At 47.6% G+C, this 20749-nt stretch overlaps 1 non-coding gene across 1 annotated transcript; it reads right to left on the bottom strand.

Moving 5' to 3' along the window:
• Positions 1 to 389: 389 nt before the first annotated feature.
• LOC148090710 (U6 spliceosomal RNA) lies at positions 390 to 496 on the bottom strand. The gene has a single exon (XR_015716412.1). It is a non-coding gene; the product is annotated as a U6 spliceosomal RNA (small nuclear RNA).
• Positions 497 to 20749: the final 20253 nt, after the last annotated feature.

Below are 20749 nucleotides of genomic sequence, written 5' to 3'. Positions count from 1 at the left end.
TAACTGATATGGAAGACAAAGGAGCTGGGTGCGTTAGAACAGTTTTGAAATACAAAAATCATGTGGGTTAATCACTCCACCTGAATTTAAGCCTTGTTATGTAGCTACAGCTTATTACACGGCTACATAGATCCAAGTTACAGAAAAGAGAACCCAGGGATAGACCTACACAGCAGAGCCAGTTGATTTTTAAAAATTTTTTGCTTTGGCCTTATTTTTTTATCAGCTTTATTGAAATTTAATTCACATACCACACAATTATTCCATTTAAAGTGTATGATTCAATGGTGGTTGTAAAATTACACCAGTAAGTTTTAAAAATTATGGTAAAATATATATAATAAAGTTTGCCATTTTAACTGTTTTTAGTGTACAATTCCATGGCATTAAAAAGTACGGCCCACTTCACAAATCTGCATACCCTCCTGGGATAGGGCCCACGGTAATCTTCTCTGTGTCACTTCTGCTCTAGTGTATGTGCTGCCAAAGCGAGTACTGGCCCACTGATTTTTGATAAAGGTGATAAAGTAATTCAGTAGAGGAAGGATAGTCTTCAACAAAGGGATAGCATTTGCAAACTGGATATCCATAAACAAAACCCCCAAACAAATTAAAAACCTCAACCTCATATTTTATATAAAAACTAAGTTTGGGAGGAGGGAGACAAAGGGTAGGGGGATTGGGGGACATCTCTAATATTGTCAACAATAATTATATCTATACATATCTATCTATCTATATATATACATATATATACACACATATATATGTAATAATCTCATGTCTCTAAAAAAAAACTAAGTAAAAATACATCATAGATTTACATGTGAAACCGAAACATAAAATCTTTAGAAGAAAAAACTGGAGAAACTCTTTGGGAGTTTGGGGCTTGGTGGCATCAAAAGCAAAATCAATAATAAGCTGAACGTCATCGAAATTAAAATTTGCTCTGTGAAAGACCCTGCCAAGAAGGTGAGATGACAGCTACAGACTGGGAGGAAATATCTGCAAACCACAGAAAGACTCAGATCTAGAAAGAACTCTTCTAATTCAACTCTCAAAGACAAACGGTGCAACGAGAACATGGTGGAAGCTCTGAAGAGGCTACTTATAGGAAACGCTTCTATGTTTAGCAGCATCACTGCTACTCAGACTGAGACCAGTATGCAAATGGGGCATAAAATGATTAAACAGCAACATGCCAGGCTCTGCAGGAGGAGGGGGGCGGTTTGCAGGCATAGCCCAGGGGCTGCGGAGAAGGGGCCAAGGTCAGGGTGGCACGGTACATGGGGACTTTCTCAGAAACTGCTGAACAGGGAATGACCGTGAGAATCCCAGAGAGTGGACCGGAGTTCACACTAGCCTGTCAGCGCTGCCTGGGGACAGAAAAAGCACTTAAATTTGAACTTGAGCCAATGGGCCTGAGAGGAAAATGTCTTCCTTTATTTTTTTTGCTTCCAGCCGTGTCAGTCTCTGTTCTCCTGGCAGTCTCTTCCGGTTAACCGCTTCCCTTTGCGGTGAGAAATGTCTAAGGAGCCCGCTCCAAACGCTGGCTCCGCCGTGAGCATGGTCTTGCCCTTTACTTCGACTCAGAATTAAGTCTTTGATTATAAGTCTTTTTTCTACTCCAATCCCCGAAGCCACTTCCACTGGAAAAGTTGTCTGAAGGCAATCCTGCGCTTTACGGTGGTGGTCTGCAACCAGCCGTAGCTCCGCCAGGACCACTACACAGGATGGACTTAGGTTGGCATTAACCTAAGAGGTGTTCTCTCGAGTGAGTTTAAATGCACTTTATTTTTAGACATCCTACAGGACATGGTTTTTTTCTTAAAAACGATGCCTCCTCTCCAAATAAATCAAGGTCAAAATAAATGAAGACATCAGTCCCACCGTCCCAGTCCTGGTGTGCAGATGACAAGCAGCAGCCAGATACGATGACAGGTGATAGATCCCAACGGCTGGGTTGGCTGACACGCTCCCATTTCTAAACGATCCTGAAAGAAAATCAATGTGGGGCCGCACCATCCGCACCGTCACCCAGCAGCCACCATGCCGTCCGGGTTCCTGCTCTCCCCAGTACAGCAGGGTGGGATTGCGCTAAGTCTGGGTCTGGGTTTGGGGACACTGAGTATTTATTCTGTTCCGTTTGTGGTTAAGACAGGATCACACACAGGGCAGAAGCGTTGATGTGAGCAGGACAGAAGGGGAATGACAATGAGCAGTGAGGAAGTGAGCATTCTGCTGAGTGTCGTCAACAGGCTATTCATGAGCCACGGGACGCTTGGCTCCCCAGCCAGTAATGGGGACGGTCCCCCATGAAAAGGTGTGAGGGATGAAACAGGCTGATTACCCAGCCTTGGACTTAAAGGGGGCGTGTAGTGGGCTGCAGGCTCTCAGTTACTCCTCCAGGGCACAGACCAGGGTGATGTCCCGACTTTGTCTACGTGTCCTGCTTCAGCCTGTCTCCCGGGAGCTGCTCCCGACAGCCACGCAGAGCCTCTCGCCAGGAGCCAGGACGAGCCGCTGCAACCATGCGTCTCACTTTCTCCCCTGCACTTTAAACCACAGCCCCTGGTCTCAAATCCCCTGCTCAGAACGGGTTTCCTCCCCTTTTCTCCCCTTCTTGCTGTATCTTCCTTCTGAACACCACTTGTATAAATCACCTTGAAGCCACCTGAGTGTCTGGGAGAAATATATTCTCAGCTGCACCACGCTGTCTACAATGCCCAAGGAGTCCTGAAAAGTGGAAAAGTACAAACTCTGGAGTGAGTGAGGCGTCACCTCTCTCATGCCTCTGATAGCAAGACGCTCTCCTGACAAGGCTGCACCCGTCCATGGGTGTTAAGTTGGAGAGCCGAGTCCATGGTTTGCACTGAGGCTCAAAGAACACACGAGAACAATGCACACTGGAGATGAAGGAAATAAGGGGGAAGGAATGCACTGTGTGTGTCATCTCAGGTTAAGCCATGTCACTTGCATTTAAGGCTCCCCCTGCAGGTAAGCTCCGAGCAGCTGGGAAGGGGATTTCTCTTTCCTCCTTCAGCACGTGTCGCTGTGCTTCTCCATTTCCTCGGCAAGGCACTTCTGGGCTTGCAGGAGACAGCACCCCACATGGGTATGACAGGCCCCCATGATCAGGCATCTCTGCCACAGCTTTACTTGGGTCTCCCTCTGGCCTCTTTAAAATGACTGCAGTTGGGGGACTCAGAAGGGGGTTCCTTCCACTGGATGAGAGTGTGGCACCCTCTGACTTACAAAAATCACCTGCATCATCAAAGAAATGCACCCTGTCCTGGTGAAAATCACATCCTGGTCTCTCAGTCATTTCACATGAGCTGCTGTTTTTTGTTTTTTTGTGTGTGTGGTTTTTTTTTTTTTTTTTTGTCTGAATGGTGACTACAAGGGGATATTACATTTTTAAAGCTCAGAAGTCTGCATGGGTTTTCCTGTCATATTTCAATAAAAAGGGTGGGCAATAGAAATCTATGGGCCATAAAAGAGCCCGTATGCAAAGCTAATAAATAGGCTCAGAAAGGGCTTTTCCAACCAAACTCCTGTCTACACACATTTCTGTAAACAGCCGTATGGCATGCAGCGAGGCATTCGCTAGTAGCTATTGATTGCTCCGCTCAGTCTGAATGCTTTTACTCGCATCAGCAAACCAAGCCCTCCCCCAATCCCTTCTCCACAGAGCCAGAGAGTTCCTCAGAGGAGGTAAATTATATCATGTCATTCCCTGCCTGACTCCCATCAATAGCTTCTCACTGCACTGAAACAAACTCCAAGCTTCTCTCTAAGCCTTCACGGTCCTGCCCCACCTGGCTGTGCCCACCTGTCCAAGCTCACCTGGCGCATGGTTATCCTAGGTCAGCGCCTCACCTGGGTTTCCGTCACTCTGCAGCCCCTTCTCAGTTCCACTGGTTCTTCCATGGCCATGTGACCTATAAATGACACAGTTCCCAAAGGCTCACCCTGAGCTCTTTCAATCACTTCTGATTTCTCCATAGAGGAAGCTGTCAACACCCATGTCTACTTGCCTAAAAAAGTCACTATGAATTTCTGGAGAGTGTCGAACAAGCGTGCTCCACAAATTGGCTTCCTGAGGGCAGTTCTGCCAACCGCACCGCACTGCCTTGTGAAACACCATGGGGGCGCTGTGCTCACACAGCCAGGCTTAGTCCAGAGCCTGCATCTGGTCTTTCTCTGCATTCCTCACTCCCAAGTACCTTCCCCGTGCCTCTTCTCCTAGAAAATGCTTGCTTTCGATTACACCCATTCCCTTAGTTGTATTTTCCTTTGGGTATCTGTATACAGCAGCGAAATAAGAATGGAACTTGCTCCGCCTCCTGCTCACCACCCTGCTGGCTGCGTACATGTGGCCACTGGGTGACTTGTCTGAGCTCTGCCTCCTTTATGTCCCACCTGATTGGGCTGCTGTGGGGTGAAATGAGATAAATATAGAGGGCTTGGCATGCCTGCGGGTTGGTTGGTTTCTATAAAGAAGACAGTTGAGGTCCTGTCTTTCAGGCATGCCCTGCCCTCCACTCTAATGGTGAAAAATGAACAATGGAATTTTCACTCCTGCATGTAACCTTTCTCAAAAACAAACAAACTATTCTGTTTGTCAGTTTATTATGTTCATTGGAATCCATAATACTGTCAACAATAAAAAAAAAAAAATTAAAAATTGGAAAAAAGAAAAAAACTCAACTATAAAACAAAACAAAACAACAAAAACCTTAAAGTAAATGAAGTATCTGAAAGGTTCACTGGCCATGAAAACTCCGGGAGGGAGATAACAGCACTGGCTAATCTAACTCCAGACTCTGATGAACACATGTGTTGTCATTTCTACGGTAACGTTAAAATAAGAGACACAAGAGTATTTAACTTCCAAACAGCCACAAGGGGAAAATGCAATTCTCACTTTGATCACCAATATCTTGCATGTCGACGACTGGACAGGCCTGGTGGAGGCACTTGAGATGTGTCTGAGCAAGACAGGCAGAGCCTCTCCTGGGCTTCCTTTCTGACAGAGGCAGAGAAACAGGCACGAGGCTGTAATCAGTGCCCTGCACGGGACGACAGGGGGGACTAAGTGCCTAGGGGAAGAGACTAGAACAGGGTCGGGGAGGAGGGGGAGGGGCCCTGTCCTGTTGGAGGAACTGCGGGTGGACAGTGTGCCTGGGGTGGCCAGAGCTGAGACCCACGCGATGTCGGGGGGCAGGCGCAGCAGGCCCCTTGGGTCCCAGGGGCCCCATAGTGCTCGCGGCTGCACTCTGCGTGAGGCAAGGAGCATGGCGGCCTCTAAGCCGAGGCGTAACATGAGGGAGCTCCCGCGGCAAGAAGCTTTGGCTGCTGCTCAGAGAGCAGATGGTCGAGGGAGGTGGGGAGTGGGAGGAGGGAGGGAAGAGAGGAGATGAGTCAGGAGGCCACTGCCTTCCCAGAGGACGGAGGGCGAGGATGGCGGCAGTGGGGGTGGTGAGAAGCGGTTGAGTTCTTGACATATTTCAAAAAAATGATTTCAAAAGGAATCCAAAAGAAGGCAATAAAGGAGAGGGGAGGCGAGCCGATGAGAAACAAGCAGCAGGAACAGGATGAGACGGGTGGGTTTAACCTGCCTGTGTCACTAATCAAATTAAATGTAAAGGCACCAGATGCTCCAGTTAAAAGCAATAAATTGGCAGACAGAATAGAAAAATTCAACAACGTGCTGTTTATGGAGGACGCCAGCAATGTAAAGATACAAGAAAGGTAAAATTAAAAAGTAGGTGAGGAATACTTTATGCAAATGCTAAAGCAGCTGCATTAATGTCAGACAGGGTGGGACTGGAGGGAAAGGGCAATTACTAGTGAGGAGAACTGCTTGAAGGCCTGGGGTGGGGGCTGGGTGGAGGGGGCAAAGGGGGGGAGATGGGGGACACCCGTAATACTGACAACCATGAAAAAACCACACATAATAACAGCAGGAACATAAGATTTGAACTTGGTATTGACAGACTTTATCCAAAGGACATATAGAATTATACTCTCAGGAGCTGATGACTACAATATATTTTAAGTGCACACAGAACATCTACAAAATATTTATCATATTTTGGGATGTAAAGCATATCACACAAATACTCAAAAGATTAAATCACAAAGACCATGTTCTCTGGTCATACCGCAGTTATGTTAGGCAGGTACCTAGCCAATCCCCATCCACTGAGAAAGTGTAACACACTTCTAAGTAACCCAGAGGGTTTGCTGCAAAGTAACAGCAGAGGCTGGGGTGGCAGTAGACATAGGAAGGATCAAGGGTCTAGCAAACCACGACAGGCCATGACTTGATAATTCCGGGGGCAGGGGGATGGGAACATGGGGATGAATCATACTACCCTGAATACGTTTATAGATATTTAACATTTCCTATAGTTAAGCACTCAAAAATGTAAGTAAAAGGAAATAAACCCAGCCGAAGTGAATCACTATGGAAAATGTAACACAACACCCAACCCAAGAGTGTAGGAAGTCAGAGCTGAAATCATACAGGAGGGGATACGTGGCCTGTTTGTTTTCTTTTAGCCGGACAGTTCTAGAAGCACGGGACAAGCAGGATGGCTTCTTGTCCTGTCCGAAGGTGAGCCAGACTGCTACGGGGCACAAGCTGACCATGGGGCCTTCCCTTAAATTAGTATCAGATGTGAGGCATCAGTTAAAGAAAAACCTAAGATCTGGAGCCTTCAAGCAACAGTGCTGGTCTTCACTGCCAAGGAAAGGTTCAAGTGAGAATGAGATTTTCACTGAAATGCTTCTTTATCTCCAAGCTTTGGTCTTACCTGTTTGTTTTCTGCCCAGTGAGGGCTTAAGGCTGTCCCCAGGTCAATGGGTAACAGACTGGTAGCCAGGCGGCAAGGTGGGTGGGGGTGTTGCTCGCCTAAAGGAGCAACTGTAATGCCAGAACCAGGGACAAATGAGCAGAGGTAGAAGAGAGAGGTGTGGAGCTAATGGAGGGACTCCACCCTCTGTGCCTGTCACTACAAACCCAACCTCACCCCAGTATGTTCACACCCATACCTCACACCCATACCTCCTGCTCCTGTCTAGGATAGAAGCAGATCTCAGGAACCTTGCATCTCCAGGCACTGCCCAGGTGCTGAATCCACAGACACTGTCTAGGTGCTGAATTGGTAGGCACGGTCCCAGGTGTGAATCCATAGACTCTGTCCTAGGTGCTGAATCCACAGACACTGCCCTAGGTGTTGAATCTACAGGCACTATCCTAGGTGCTGGACCCATGGGCACTATCCTAGGTGCTGAACCTATAGACACTGTCTTAGGTACTGAATCGATAGACAATGTCCTGGGCTCTGCATCTCCAGGTGGTGTCCCAGATTTGAATACTTGAGACTCTTAAATTGGAGCAGATATGGCCAGGGTTCTTCTACTTCTTCCATGCCAAAGCCTGGGCAAGTTATTTAACTTCTACTTCTGCAAACTGAGGATGGAAATGACACATTCCTTACGTGGATACTGAGGAGATGAAATAAGACAATATATGTAAAGATGTCAAGGGTGCCTGGAACAGAGAAAGGACGTGATAGAGGTTAGATCTTACTGTATCACTTCTAGAACTACTGGCCCTGCTGCCACAGGAACATAATGGTCCAGGGGACAGTTGCAATATTATTTCAAATAGCCTGAGGGATACATACAGGCAAGAGCCAGAAACAGACTAACCAACAATGCAAGACAGAGTTTGGGGAACCAGTCCCCTGGACATCACTGGCCTGTTCCAACATTTCCCTGGAATTGCACCATGTTTTCTGCCCTGAAAAGGCCATCTCTGCCCCAAGGCACAAGCTCAGAGTCACCATAAAATGTCAATTCAGTTTCTAAATGTACTTATGGGTAACTATAATCTGGAAAAATATTACTTTATATGAAACTAGAATTTAATGAGGAAGACCTTTACACTATTTCTTAGAATGCTTTCCACCTTCACAATGTAAAGACATATCCTGTGAAAATACATCTGAGGATGTGGGGCAGTTACTACAAACAGCTGGCCCACTGGTGACCCTTACGTGGGGTCATCATGTGCCTGACCCCAAAACAATGGCCAGATGTTCATGTGACATAATCGCAAACATATACACAGACAAGTGGTTTGAAGTATTTTAATGGACCTCAGATAAATAAGAGACTCATATTTCTATTTTACACAAATCCAGAAATTCAGGTCTTTGTTTACTTATAATGTTGGTAAATTATCAAAATGGATGAAGGGACTTAAAAGGTGATGTTGTAAAGTTTAAAAAACTACTTCAACAGAGCAACTTCCTCTTGAATATATCTAGAAATATGCAAATGGAAGAGTATAATTTGGATCAAGAAAATACCAAGATGTTTGTTATACAAAAAAACCCATAAACACAACAAAATAGGAAACAGCAGCTCCTTTCCTACCCACAAAGTGGAAGAGAACACTTGTAAATCATGTACCTGGTAAGAAATTTATATCCAGAACTTAGAAATAACCTTTGCAGCTCAATAACAAAAAGACAAATAACTAACAAAAAATAGCAAGGAATTTGAATAGATCCTTCCCTAAAGAACATACACAAATGGCCAATTATCACACATAAAAAAGATGCTCAATGTCATTAGTCATTACGGAAATACCAGTCAAACCACAATGAGATACCGCTTTCCACTTACTAGGTGTCTATAATAAAAAGACATGATAACAAATGTTGACAAGGATGTGGGGAAATCGGAACCCTTATACACTGCTGGTGGGAATGTAACATGATACAGCTACTTCAAAAAACAGTCTAGCAGTTCCTCCAAAGGTTAAACATGAGTTGCCAAATGATCCAGCAATTCTGCTTTTGGATATATACCCCAGGGAAATAAGAACATACTCAATATGAATTTTCATAGCAGGATTATTTATAATAGCCCCAAAGTAGAAACATCCAAGTGCTCACCAACTGATTAATAGATAAATACACAGTATATCCATGCAATGAAATGTTATTAGCAATAAAAAGGAATGAAACATTGATACATGCCAGAACATGAACTGTAAAAACGTTATTCTAAGTGAAATAAGAGAGTCATAACAGATAATACATTATATAATTCCATTTGTATAAAATGTCCAGAATAGGTAAATTTATAAAAACCAAAAATAGAGTAATGGTGACCTAGGACTGGGGCAGTTGGGGAGTTAGTGCTAATGGCTATGGGATTTCTTTTTGGGGAGATGAAAAGTTCTAAAATTGAATTGTGTTGTTGGTTGCTCCAATCTGTGAATAAATGGATTAGTTTTATGATATGTGAATTGTAGCTCAACAAAATTGTTTTTTAGAAAATAACCATAAAAACCCAGTGGGGAGGTCCAGGCACGTACTTAAACTCTCAAGGAGGGGGACCCTGCCCTCTTGACCACAGCAGCTGTGGTCTCAGGGTTTGGAGCAAATAGTCATTGCTTCTTTTTCTCTCTCTGTCCTCCCACTACTTGACCTCATATACAGGTAAGGCTATGGGAAGTGCAAGACAGGGCAGAGATACTAAAGCCTTGTTTGTGTTTTTTATCAGAGGACCTTGAATGAGGCCAAGAGAGCCAGGAAGAGTCAGGAAGACTGTAAAGGGGAGGAGCCCAAGAGTGTGGCCCCATAAAGTGATATATGAGCTTCTGGCTCACCTCCAAGCTGTGCATGTCTGGATAACCCTGAAGAGTACAGCAAAGACTTTGATAACAAAACTACAGGAATAACAATACAGAATTAGCCACCTTCCAGGTCCCAGACTTGCCTATGCTGGAAAGGTCCAAACAGTATTGTGAAGGCTTTGAAAACAGATGACATTGGAATCATACCTCAAGGAAGAAGAGCCTGAACTTAACCACATCGATTGCTGGCTAAAACAAATAAGCAAATAAAAATTCATATTTTCCTTAGAATAAATAAGGCCCAGATTTTTATATCATAATATCCAAAATGTTGAGCATGCAACCTGAATTACTTGATAAATGACCAACTGGGGAAATCTCAACTTTCAAGGGAAAAGTCAACCAACACATACATAAGTACTACAAAAACATTTAATAAACAACTACTATTTGGCAGATACTCTATTCACTGTTACAGAACACAGGAAATTGGAGATGGAGTCTTACTGAAACACAACATGTACATGGTGACTGTTTCCTAAAAGGATGAATCATACATTGTTTCACAGAGCTCATTGTTTGGTGTAGCCCATCTTTCCTATCCACTCCAGTTCAATTTCAGGTTGCGTTAGGACTACCTGTAAACATTTAGATGACTTTGTTAATGTTTTTATTTTATTTTGTATCCAGCAAAGTTATCCTTTATTTATTTATTTTGCTTTAATTTGATTGTTGACTTTGTTAATCTTTGTGTTTTGGTTTTTCATCTGAGAAGTGAGAAGCACAAGCTGGATGCTGGAGCTTTGTTCAGATGAAACATACCAAGTTACACTTACTGCCCAATGCACATGTTTCCAGCCATCAATGGGTCACTCCTTGCAGCCTATCTACCGATCCCACAAATAGCGTACAGGATGGTGGGAGGTTGAGAGAGGCAATTTACAATCTATCAAAATCTGATTGCCAGCAACTTTAAAACCAACAAAAACAACTGATTACCAGCCACTGTTTGTCAAGAAGAAAGCTTTGCAGTAGTCTCACTGAAATGAAGATAATAGCACGGTGGGTAACGGAAAACAAAGCTATCGAGAAATGAATCATAACAAAGCCACGTTATGAGGGAACAGAGTGTGAGGCTGCTTTTCTTCCCCAAAGAGAGGTCACCCTCCCCAGGGAGGCTCCACGGAAACGGGTTCTAGAGTTAGCGGTGGGACAGAGGGTGCCAGCTCGGTGGAGGGCTGCCCAGTGGCTTCCTTGGCCTCACAGAAAACCAGGAGTCCGCAGGAAGCTCAGGTGAGCACAGGTGCTCCTGCAGCCAGGCACAGGCTGAAACAGGCTGCCTGCTGCCTGCTGGGTCACGGCCAGCCCCCACAGCTCCCTGGCCAGCCCATAGCCACCCCACCTCTCGGCTGTCTGTCTGCTCCCAGGGGCCTCTGTCCTGGCTTTCACCACTGCTTTAGAATTTATTACCAAGACATCCAACACCTTGAAAAAACAGCATCCTCTGAGAACGAGGAGAACAGAACTAGGCCCAGCCCAGGAGACAAATGAATGGCCCTGTGCCTGCCCTGAAACACTCCGGCTGGACCCCGTCCCTGGGAAACGGAGCTCATGTCTGCGAGGAGGGTACAGCAACAGCAGGCACACAAGGGAGTCAGCTCTCAGTGCTCACTGCCGGCTGCTGACACGGCAACGCCAGTCTCCACGTGGCATCCGGATATTGCTCAGCATGCTTTTCAAGGAGGCTTCAAACGCGATCCCGGGTGTCTAGGAGACACTGTCAGCCCCAAACATTAATTTGGGAGAGGAGGAGGCATTTGCACTAAAACGGCTAAAAGCTGGTAACACTCGTCTTCCCGAACGAGGGTCAACCAGCCCAGAAGCACCCACAGGTCACCCAAAGCAGGGTCTGAAGCTGTTGGCAGCCTCTTTGCGGGGGCCAGGCCTTTTCGTCAGGGAAGGATGGCCGGGCGCCTTCTCGGTAGGATGGTTTCGAGGAACAGACTATCAGGAGTGTGATACAACTGGGAAGAGACACAGTGCCATACGCGAGCCCGGTTCTCTCTCCTGTCTTACACAGGCACAGGCATGCAGGCTCACATACGTGTGTGCGTGCACACACGCACAGACACACACACACGCATGGGGCATTCCTCTCTCTCTGCTCCCCTTCCCAAATCACGAAGAGGGGCTTCACTATTCTGTTTTGTTTTGTTTTAAATAAAAAATGTTTTTATTGACTTGAGAGAGTAAGAGAAAGGGAGAGGGAGAGAGAAATGTTGATGTGAGAGAGAAACATCAATCGGTTGCCCCCCATATGGACGCTGATGAGGGTGACCAGGGATCAAACTCTGAACCTGGCTGTGTGCCCTGGCAGGGAGTCAAACTGGCAACTTTTGGTGCACAGGACAATGCTCACCCCACTGAGCCACGCTGGCCAGAGCTTCGCTGTTGTTTTATAATTTGGACATGAGCAACGGAATGCAGACCGTCGTGATCATGAACCCCTGGAGTAAAAACGCAGTGTTTCAGCACTATGAAAGGCCCGTGACACAGAGAGGCACCGGGAAAACAGCTCTACCCTAAATGGGTAATATCTACCTGGTGAAAATAAAAGGTTATTTTAGGAATTTTTTAATACACCTAAACATTTCATCGCCACAGAAGAGTTTGAGTCATTTTAAAATAAAAAGACTGACTTCCCTTTCTCATGCTCTTCTAAATTCATCATCAAGATCTAACACAGTCCCTCCTGAACCCAAGTACACAGTTCAGCCCGCACGCCGAGTGAGCCCCCAGAGGCTGTGCTCCATTTCTTTTGTGGCGCTAAAGACTCGAAACAATAACCTGGCTGGAAACCCCACAATGTGAATTTTAACCAGTCTAAGAAGTGCAGGTGAAACCCTTACTTTCCTGTAGAACACCTGCTATATTAGAATCATCTCACGGGTGTCACAAAGTGAATCCCTTCAGATAAACAGCATTTGCTACAAGAGGAATAACTCGGCTATCGCTGCACACACGTAGGTCACTGAACAGAATGGGTGCGGGGGGTGATCCGCTCCTTGCCTGGGGCTATGTCTGGTTGGGTCTGAGAGTCCAGGAAACATCTCCAACTGTCACACTGTTTTAAGCACAGATTTGGGCTTCTGGTGAAGCTTCCGGAACATCAACCCAGGTTGTCACTGTCAACCCCTGGCCACCAGAGCCCTCTTCCTGGACCACAGAGGGGGCCTGGGGGAGTAGGTGAGAGGGCCGTGGAGGTAGGTAGGGGGTGGGGCTCCAACGCAGACACACAGACAATGGGAAAGGGCCTTGCCACCCAAGATCTGCCATCTGGAAGGTGAGGGTTTAGAATTCACGCTCTCCAAGGTGAGCCCACCTGCTGAGATTGGGAATTGCGCCCCCTGCTGATACCCAGTGAGGGCCTCTGAGCTACTCCTAGTGCCTCCCAGGGGTCTCCTGGGCCTGGCTCAGGACGGAGCAGCAGGTGCTCTGTGAGCTATTCTCCTGCGTCCTCACATGGGAAAGGGAGCGCCCGGCGTGATTAAGCAACAACCGTGGCAGATGCAGGCAGACTGGGGGAGCTGTAATTAAAAGACTTTCTGCATATCTGTCCCTCTGCTTTATGGGCTCACTTAAAAATAACGCAGCCGTGCATCCATTTAGCTCACCCACGAGGTTTCCTGCTGTTTTCCTCACTTCTAATAACACACACAAAACACTTAATGTGCAAACCAGCTCCTAGCTTTTGTTTCTATAGATATCCTAAAGTGGGCTTCTGAGATGTTAAGAAGCAGTTACTTGTCTTCTGAAAGTGAGGGGGGGTAATCAATTTTTATTTACTGATTTTTAGTTAGAAAGAGAGAGGGAGAGACAGAGAGACAGAGACATCAATTTGTTGTTCCACTTATCTATACATTCATTGGTTGATTCTTGTACGTGCCCTGACTGGGGACTGAACCCACAACCTTGGTGTATTGGGATGACACTCTAACTGACTGAGCTACCTGGCCAGGGATCTGGATTAAATTCTTAAATTAAAGTAACAAGTAAAGGAAACATAAATCGAGCCCCATTACTAGCGGCTGCTCTTGCTGGGACATTGTAGGTGCCAGCAGGAGCCATCCTGAGTTCTGAGGGTAAGACTCTGAACTGAGCCTGTGGACTCAGGAGCCCCGGCTTCAGTGATCCTGGGAGATGCCCACAGGCCCAAGGAAAGGACAAAGCCGGGCTTTCCCAAGGCAGCGAGTCCATCTGCAAAAGCGCAGCCAGGGGGCGAGCAGTGCCTCCTTGTTACGGCTGATGAGACTGACTGACACCTTTTGCAAATCACACAAAATATTGGGCAGGGTGTATAAGCATGAAATATTAGTTGCAGTTATTATTCATAACAAATGCTATTACCTAGTAGGGGAAGTGCCGTCTAGACCCCAAAACACAGCTTTCTAATTTGCTGGGCACTTAAGGCAAAGAGGTTGGAGCATGGGCCAGGTGGACATCTTGGTACCGGAACCTCCTGGTGTGCGTGAGCCAGAGGGTGGAGGAGTGTGTGGGAGGGAGAGTGCATGGCAGACAGCATGGGCTCAGGCTCCGTGTGCTGCAGGGGCCAAGCATGGTGGGGAGCTGTGGGTGGCACTTGTGTGACGGGTGCACACCTGTGTGAGTGTGGTGTGTGTCACTGGGCTCCATGGTCCTCAGTGGCCTGCTGCTTCCTCCATCATCTCACCTCACAGCCACAGATAGTGGCTGCAGAGAAATATCCCCAAGAAGGAAGTCAGTGAGCCCCAAGTGCAGGTTTCAGCATGAAGGCTCAGCCGACTTGCTCTGGGGCAGCTAGGTCTAGGAAGGTTCCCCCGTCAGGAGCGCCGAGGTGGCTGCTACGTGGCTCAGAATCACAGCACCCCCGGAGCCCCAGCCTGTCACCCTGCGGTGGTGTCAGAGACAGACTGCAGCATCCCCCTCACTCCATCTCACCGTGTGCACGAGGCCTTGTGTTCTCCAAAGGGGGCACCTCAGAGAGGGCGGGGAAGATGTTTTACATCCAACCATCAACGTTTGGCTCCACAGATGCTTCTCTGGAGGGTAAACCCAGGAGGACTGGTCAGCCATGCAGGTGGAAAGCCACGATCAAGGACATGCAGAGACGTGGCCACGTGTCTGTCACAGGGACGGAGGGCTGTCTGAGTCCTGCTCCCGAGGAGCTATACCAGCCTGTGGTCATGGGGAACCAGCAGCTAATCTCAACGGGGGATGTTTCCTACACCAGATGTAACTACCTTACTTACTGGAGCAATGAGAAGAGTCGAGAGGAAAGGAATAGGAAAACAGTTCATATCTGTGGATTAGCAAGTGGAACTAATGACTACCTGGAAACTGAATTTGTAAAGGAAAGAGCAGGAAAGTACTCAACTGTCTGATAGGAATGACAAATCTTCCAGCTTTTGAGTGACAGGCGCAATCAGCTGAGAAAGCCCAGGCCGGGTTCCTTTGATTCATTCTAAGACCCTGACAAATGGGAGGCTGAGCTCTTTGCCAAGTCCTGGACAGGAGCCACAGTGCTCGCAAGTAGAACTACCACTGCCGCAGGTCAACCGGAGCCCCACCCAAGTGTACAGGCCTCCCTGGCCACTCAGAGGCCAAGGGCCCCTCTGCAGGTTCTGAGGGCACATTCTCAGGGCCTCCAAAGGCTGAGCCAGACGCAAATAAACCAGAAAACAACCACCGCCGAAAACATACACTCACACGTACATACACACACAGCATCATCCAGCAGCCCCATTAGTTTGGATCCACAGACGCTTCTCTGGAGGGGAAACCCAGGAGGACTGGTCAGTTAAAAAGCACAGAGTCAGGTTTCCACAAATCACTCTGGAAAGCAGATATGGCCAGGAACTCCGCACACAATTAGTTCTCCTAAGGAACAATCCCTGGAGCTTCACCCCTGAACTTGATGAGCGGGACTGTCAGCCTGGAGCTCTGGGGGCAGGAGGGCAGGTGCTGGGACGGAGACTGCGGCCCTCGGTGGACACAGGTGCTGCGCTCCCTCCTGCCAGCCAGGCCCGGGGGAAAGACGGGAGTGTGTGTGTCCATGTGGTACAGAGTGTAGTTATGCCAGGGGGGTACCCTGTGCGTGTGTGTCTGTGTGGTGTGGTGGAGTGTGCGTATGTGTGTGTGTGCATGCATGCACAGCGTGAGGAGACAGAGGCAGAGCAGTGGGAATAGGCAGAGTGGCCACACTGACCTAAGCCACACTGCACCAGATCTGAAGGGCCGCACCCGGTGGCCCATCTGCCCTCACAACAATGGCTGTGCTGTTCTCACTCCAGAGCAAGGACACTGGACACAGAGAGGGCCGGCCACCTGCCCAGTGCTGTCACTAGCCAAGGCCCAGCTGGGACACGGTGTGCCTTCCCTGGACCAAGGCTCGTGATTCTTTCCTACAGCCTTTCAGGGCTGCACACGGAGCAAGGGTGACCGTTCGCTCATTCAATCCTTCACTCCCTCCCTCACTCCTTCACTCACTCATTCACTCACTAGCTCACTCATTCCTTCACTCACTCATTCATTCACTCCTTCACTCACTCATTCATTCACTCCTTCACTCACTCCCTCCTTCACTCACTCACTCACTCACTCACTCCTTCACTCACTCACTCACTCACTCACTCACTCCTTCACTCACTCATTCATTCACTTCTTCACTCACACACTCATTCACTCACTCGCTCACTCATCCATTCATTCACTCAACACTCACTCATCCATTCATTCACTCACACTACTCACTCATTCATCCATTCCCACCGCAGAAGCTGCTGGGATCTCACCGTGTGCCAGGACAATGGGCATCTGGATACACAGCACCTGCCTGGAGCCAGTGGGGAAGACAGGCCAAAAAACTAAAAGAAAGTCACGTAACAGCAGCAGCAGCACACACTGTGGGCGGGCCTTTCCTGGAATGCTCAAGGGAGGTGTTTTAATCTTTCCTTGTGAGGCCAGAAAAGAGAAAATGCCATTGGACAACTAGTCAGGTTATTTTTCTTACAAATTGACCCTATTGTATTAAGGAAAATTATTTTTAAATTTGGAATCCTGTGTGAAATGTACATTGAGGTGCCTGTTGCCTGAAAATATCCTAGAGTAAGTCCTTGGGCAAACAAAATCGTTACTGCCAGAATTTAATTTACATATACCAAGTTTATATCTGCCTTAAGTACTTTTAAAAATCCTCACCCAAGGATATGTTTATTGATTTTAGAAAGACAGGGAGAGAAAAACATCAATGTGACACAGAAACATCAATCAGTTGCCTCCCAAATGTGCCCCAACCAAAACTTTTAAAAAGACAAGCTAATCAATGCATTTAATCCTCCCCAAACTACCCTCTACAGCTCAGCGCACGCTAACAACAAAATTACAGAACTGCATCCTCAGAACCCAAATCAGAAGGAAGCAATGTCATGACGGACGCAGCCCGAGCCCACGGACATTCTGGCTTCTGCCTGTGAGCAGGGGCCCCGGGTCCCCAGCATGGCGGTTTCCATGCCCTGCCCAGGTCCAGGTCGCTCAGGTTGTGGCCCAGAGCTTTACCTCTAATCCGCTACACTTTCTGCTCTTTGTGTTCACACCAGGCCAGCCCATTTCCCCACCACCCGCAGCTCATCAGTGAGATTAGAAGTCTGGAGCAGTTTTCTGTTGTTGGAACTGATAAGACAACTAAATTCCAAGGAAGGCAGTTCCTCTTTCACAAACGAGAACTCAAATCAGGAGATTAGGGGCATCTGAGTCACATTTTGCTGTTTCACTGTGCTCTATGCAGAAACTTAATATAATTTCCAGACTCGAATGAATTCTGTTCAAGAAATGTCTCCACTCTGGGTCTTTCCTTTACTGAGCGTCCAACGACGCAAAGGTTTTGCTCTCCTGTGGGCCCCAAAGGTCAGGGACATTCAGGGGTCTTAAAGCTCGCGTTGGCTCTGAATGGCAAGCGGCACTTTAGGATGTTGGTTAGTCCTGCCCACAGCTAGAAAGGTAAGACCAGCTTCTTCTGAGGGGCAACCTGAGCCCCACGTCAGTCAAGCAGCCGCCCACCAGCCACGCCACACCCCTGGCCTGGGCTGCAAAGGGAACCAACTTCTCCAAACCTGGCTGCAACCCACCTGGCAAGCTGGCAAGTGTCTTCTTCTGACCTGTACAGAGAGACACACCTTGGGGGGTGGAGCTAGCAGCAGCCTTGACTCAAAACATGTTAACACAGTAATCCCATGTCTATAAAAGGACAGGCGAGGTCAGAGGTGCGGGGGCCAGAAGATGTTCAGTGCATCCCCGTTTGCAAGGAAGAAAAACGGGAGCTGACAGTTTCTTTCTTTTTGTTTTGTTAATTTTCCCCCATTGATTTTTAGAGAGAGTTGGGGGAGAGAAAGGGAGGAAGAGAGAGAGAAACATGGATGTGAGAGAAACACATCAATTGGTTGCCTCCTGTATGCCTGACTGGGGCCAGGGATTGAACCTGCAACCCTGGTATGTGCCTTTGACCAGGAATTGAACCCATGACCCTTTGGTGGGTAGGCCAACGACTGAGCCATGCAGGCTGGGGTGGACGCCAACATTTTCAACACAAGGATACTGTGCTGGTGGCTGTGCTGCTGGCAGGTGGCAGGTGAGAAGTGACTTCCTGCCCCTGGGACTGAGGCCGTGGCCTTGCTCTGGCTGATGAAGAACAGGCGGAAATGTCCTGCCACCTCCTGGTGTGAGCTTGAGAACCACTGGGTGACCCCCCACACCATCTCTTTCCCTCAGCCATCTGCAATCTTGTATGCAGGGTGGCTGCACCTGTGTCTCAGGGGCTCTGCTGACTGACGACGCATATGGCATGGGGGTGAGAAATAAACTTTCTTTTAAAAAATGTTTTTATTGATTTTAGAGAGAGAGAGGGAGAGATAGAAACAGTGCTGAGAAACATCAATTGGTGATCCCCTTACTGGGGATCGAGCCTATAACCTGGGCATGTGCCCCACCCCATGGGGTATAGACTGAGAGCATTCCACACGTAAACCAGTAAACCACAGACCCTAAACAAAATAATCAATCTATACATTATATTGTCAATATGCAGATTACTAGCAAGCCCTCTCCCAACAGAGAAGATAAGCCATTTTAGCTCCTTTAAGATAAACCTATCACCCTGCTTCCAAGAGTCACCATTTTTGTGATTTCATCGCCTACATGGCAAAGAACAGGTGAGCAAGAACCTAGCCAGAGCGCTGCTTCCCGAAGGGCACTGCCTCCCGAACCCGATGGAAACCATCTCGACTTATATCCTTCTCAAATAAACACAGATGAGGACTTTGGTCATACATTTAATTTCTCTGACTGCACCTGTCCTTTAGGACCTAAGAGTCTTGGAGGACAAGTTCACGTGGAGCACGAGAGGGTGCTGGGGTAGCAAGCCAGCTGGCCAAGGGCATGCATTAGCAGCCTCACTCATGTGCTGCAAATGGTGGATATCACAGTTTCTTAAAGGCTTTAAAAATGTTAAACTCAAACATAAAAAGCAGCTCATGGCATAAACTGTGATGTCATTCACCTGACACCCTCAAAGAGTCCATTCATTCATCCGTCCATTCACTCACCTATCCATCCATCCATCCGTCCATCCATCCGTCCATCCATCCATCCCTTCATCCATCCCTTCATCCATCCATCCATCCATCCCTTCATCCATCCCTTCATCCATCCCTTCATCCATCCATCCATCCATCCATCCATCCATCCATCCATCCATCCATCCATCCATCCATCCCTTCATCCATTCATCCATCCATCCATTCATTCATTCCTTCCTTCATTCATTCATTCGTCCATCCATCCATTCCTTCCTTCATTCATCCATTTATCCCTTCCCTCATTCATGCATCCATCCATTCATTCATCCATCCATTCCTTCCTTTCTTCATTCATCCATGCATCCATCCATTCATCCATCTGTTCATTTAGCCTTGTACATTCATTGAGCATCTTCCTGACAGTCTTAAAAGCTGGTTAGGTAGGCAAAAAACAAAACACACAAGACACAGCCCAAGGCGTGAGGAGTGTGGTGGAGACAGAATAAGGCAGTAGCATTGCTTGAATGCCAACTAAGCAGGGCACCAAAAACAAGGCCTCTGTTCTGTTTCCGGAACTGGCCCCTTGCTGCTCAGGGACCCGAGGCCTGCTCCCTGGCCTGCTGCCTCCAGCCCAGCGTCTGGGCCTCATCTGAGCGTCTCCTCCCAGAGGCCTTCCCCAGCGACATCTCACCTCGGATTCTGCATCCCTTCACCTGCTTCATTTCCATGGCAACGCTCCTCACCTTTCCTGGTGCCAGCGCACCAGGTGTTCCCGACAGCACACTCAGCATTTGGTGAGCGGCGCTTTTCATTAAGGACAAAGGAAGGGAAGCAAAGATGTGACAGCAAAACAGGAAAGAAAAAACCCCACTGAAGTTCAGAGGCATGTCTCTTCGCTGCCGGAGACGGCTTCTCAAAAGGCTGCTCAGAAGGTAACACAAATATTATGAGAAGCCTCGAAGTGAGAGCCCTCATTTTAAAACAGCATCTTCAACTTAGTGACTGTCAACCCTGCTGCTAAGACAGAAGAGGGCGTTATCTATCTGCAAGGCCTCCCCCGCCTCACCCGGTGATGTCCTGAGGCCAGACCACCATCTGTAAGGTTTATATCATTTATACTTCGCGCTGCTGCTGTAGTCCGCACAGCTGGCCAGTCTTTCTTATTTTTATATTTAAACAGACTTGAGGTTCACCACCCATCTTAGACGAAGCTCTGTACTTTATTCACTTTGGTTCTGGCTGGACTTTGACGTTCAATAGTTTTATTCAAAACCCTTATTCAGAAGGGCTCACAGCAGCGGAGCTGATTTCTGGCACGCTGGCACGTATCTGTCCACTGTCTTTGTCTTCATACTCAGGGAGGTTTTAGCTAAATAAGAAAACATCGGGACATTCACTGTTCTGCTCAGAATCTGCGTCCTTTCAGAAGGTACAGCCCGGCAGAGGCTGGCCCAGCACAGTGCCACCCCACCCACATCCT

The sequence above is a fragment of the Miniopterus natalensis genome, chromosome 22 (genome assembly GCF_054644295.1).
Source record: "Miniopterus natalensis isolate mMinNat1 chromosome 22, mMinNat1.hap1, whole genome shotgun sequence".
Taxonomy (NCBI): domain Eukaryota; kingdom Metazoa; phylum Chordata; class Mammalia; order Chiroptera; family Miniopteridae; genus Miniopterus; species Miniopterus natalensis.
Note: the sequence above shows the minus strand (reverse complement) of the source record. Positions and strands in the feature narration are given on the sequence as shown.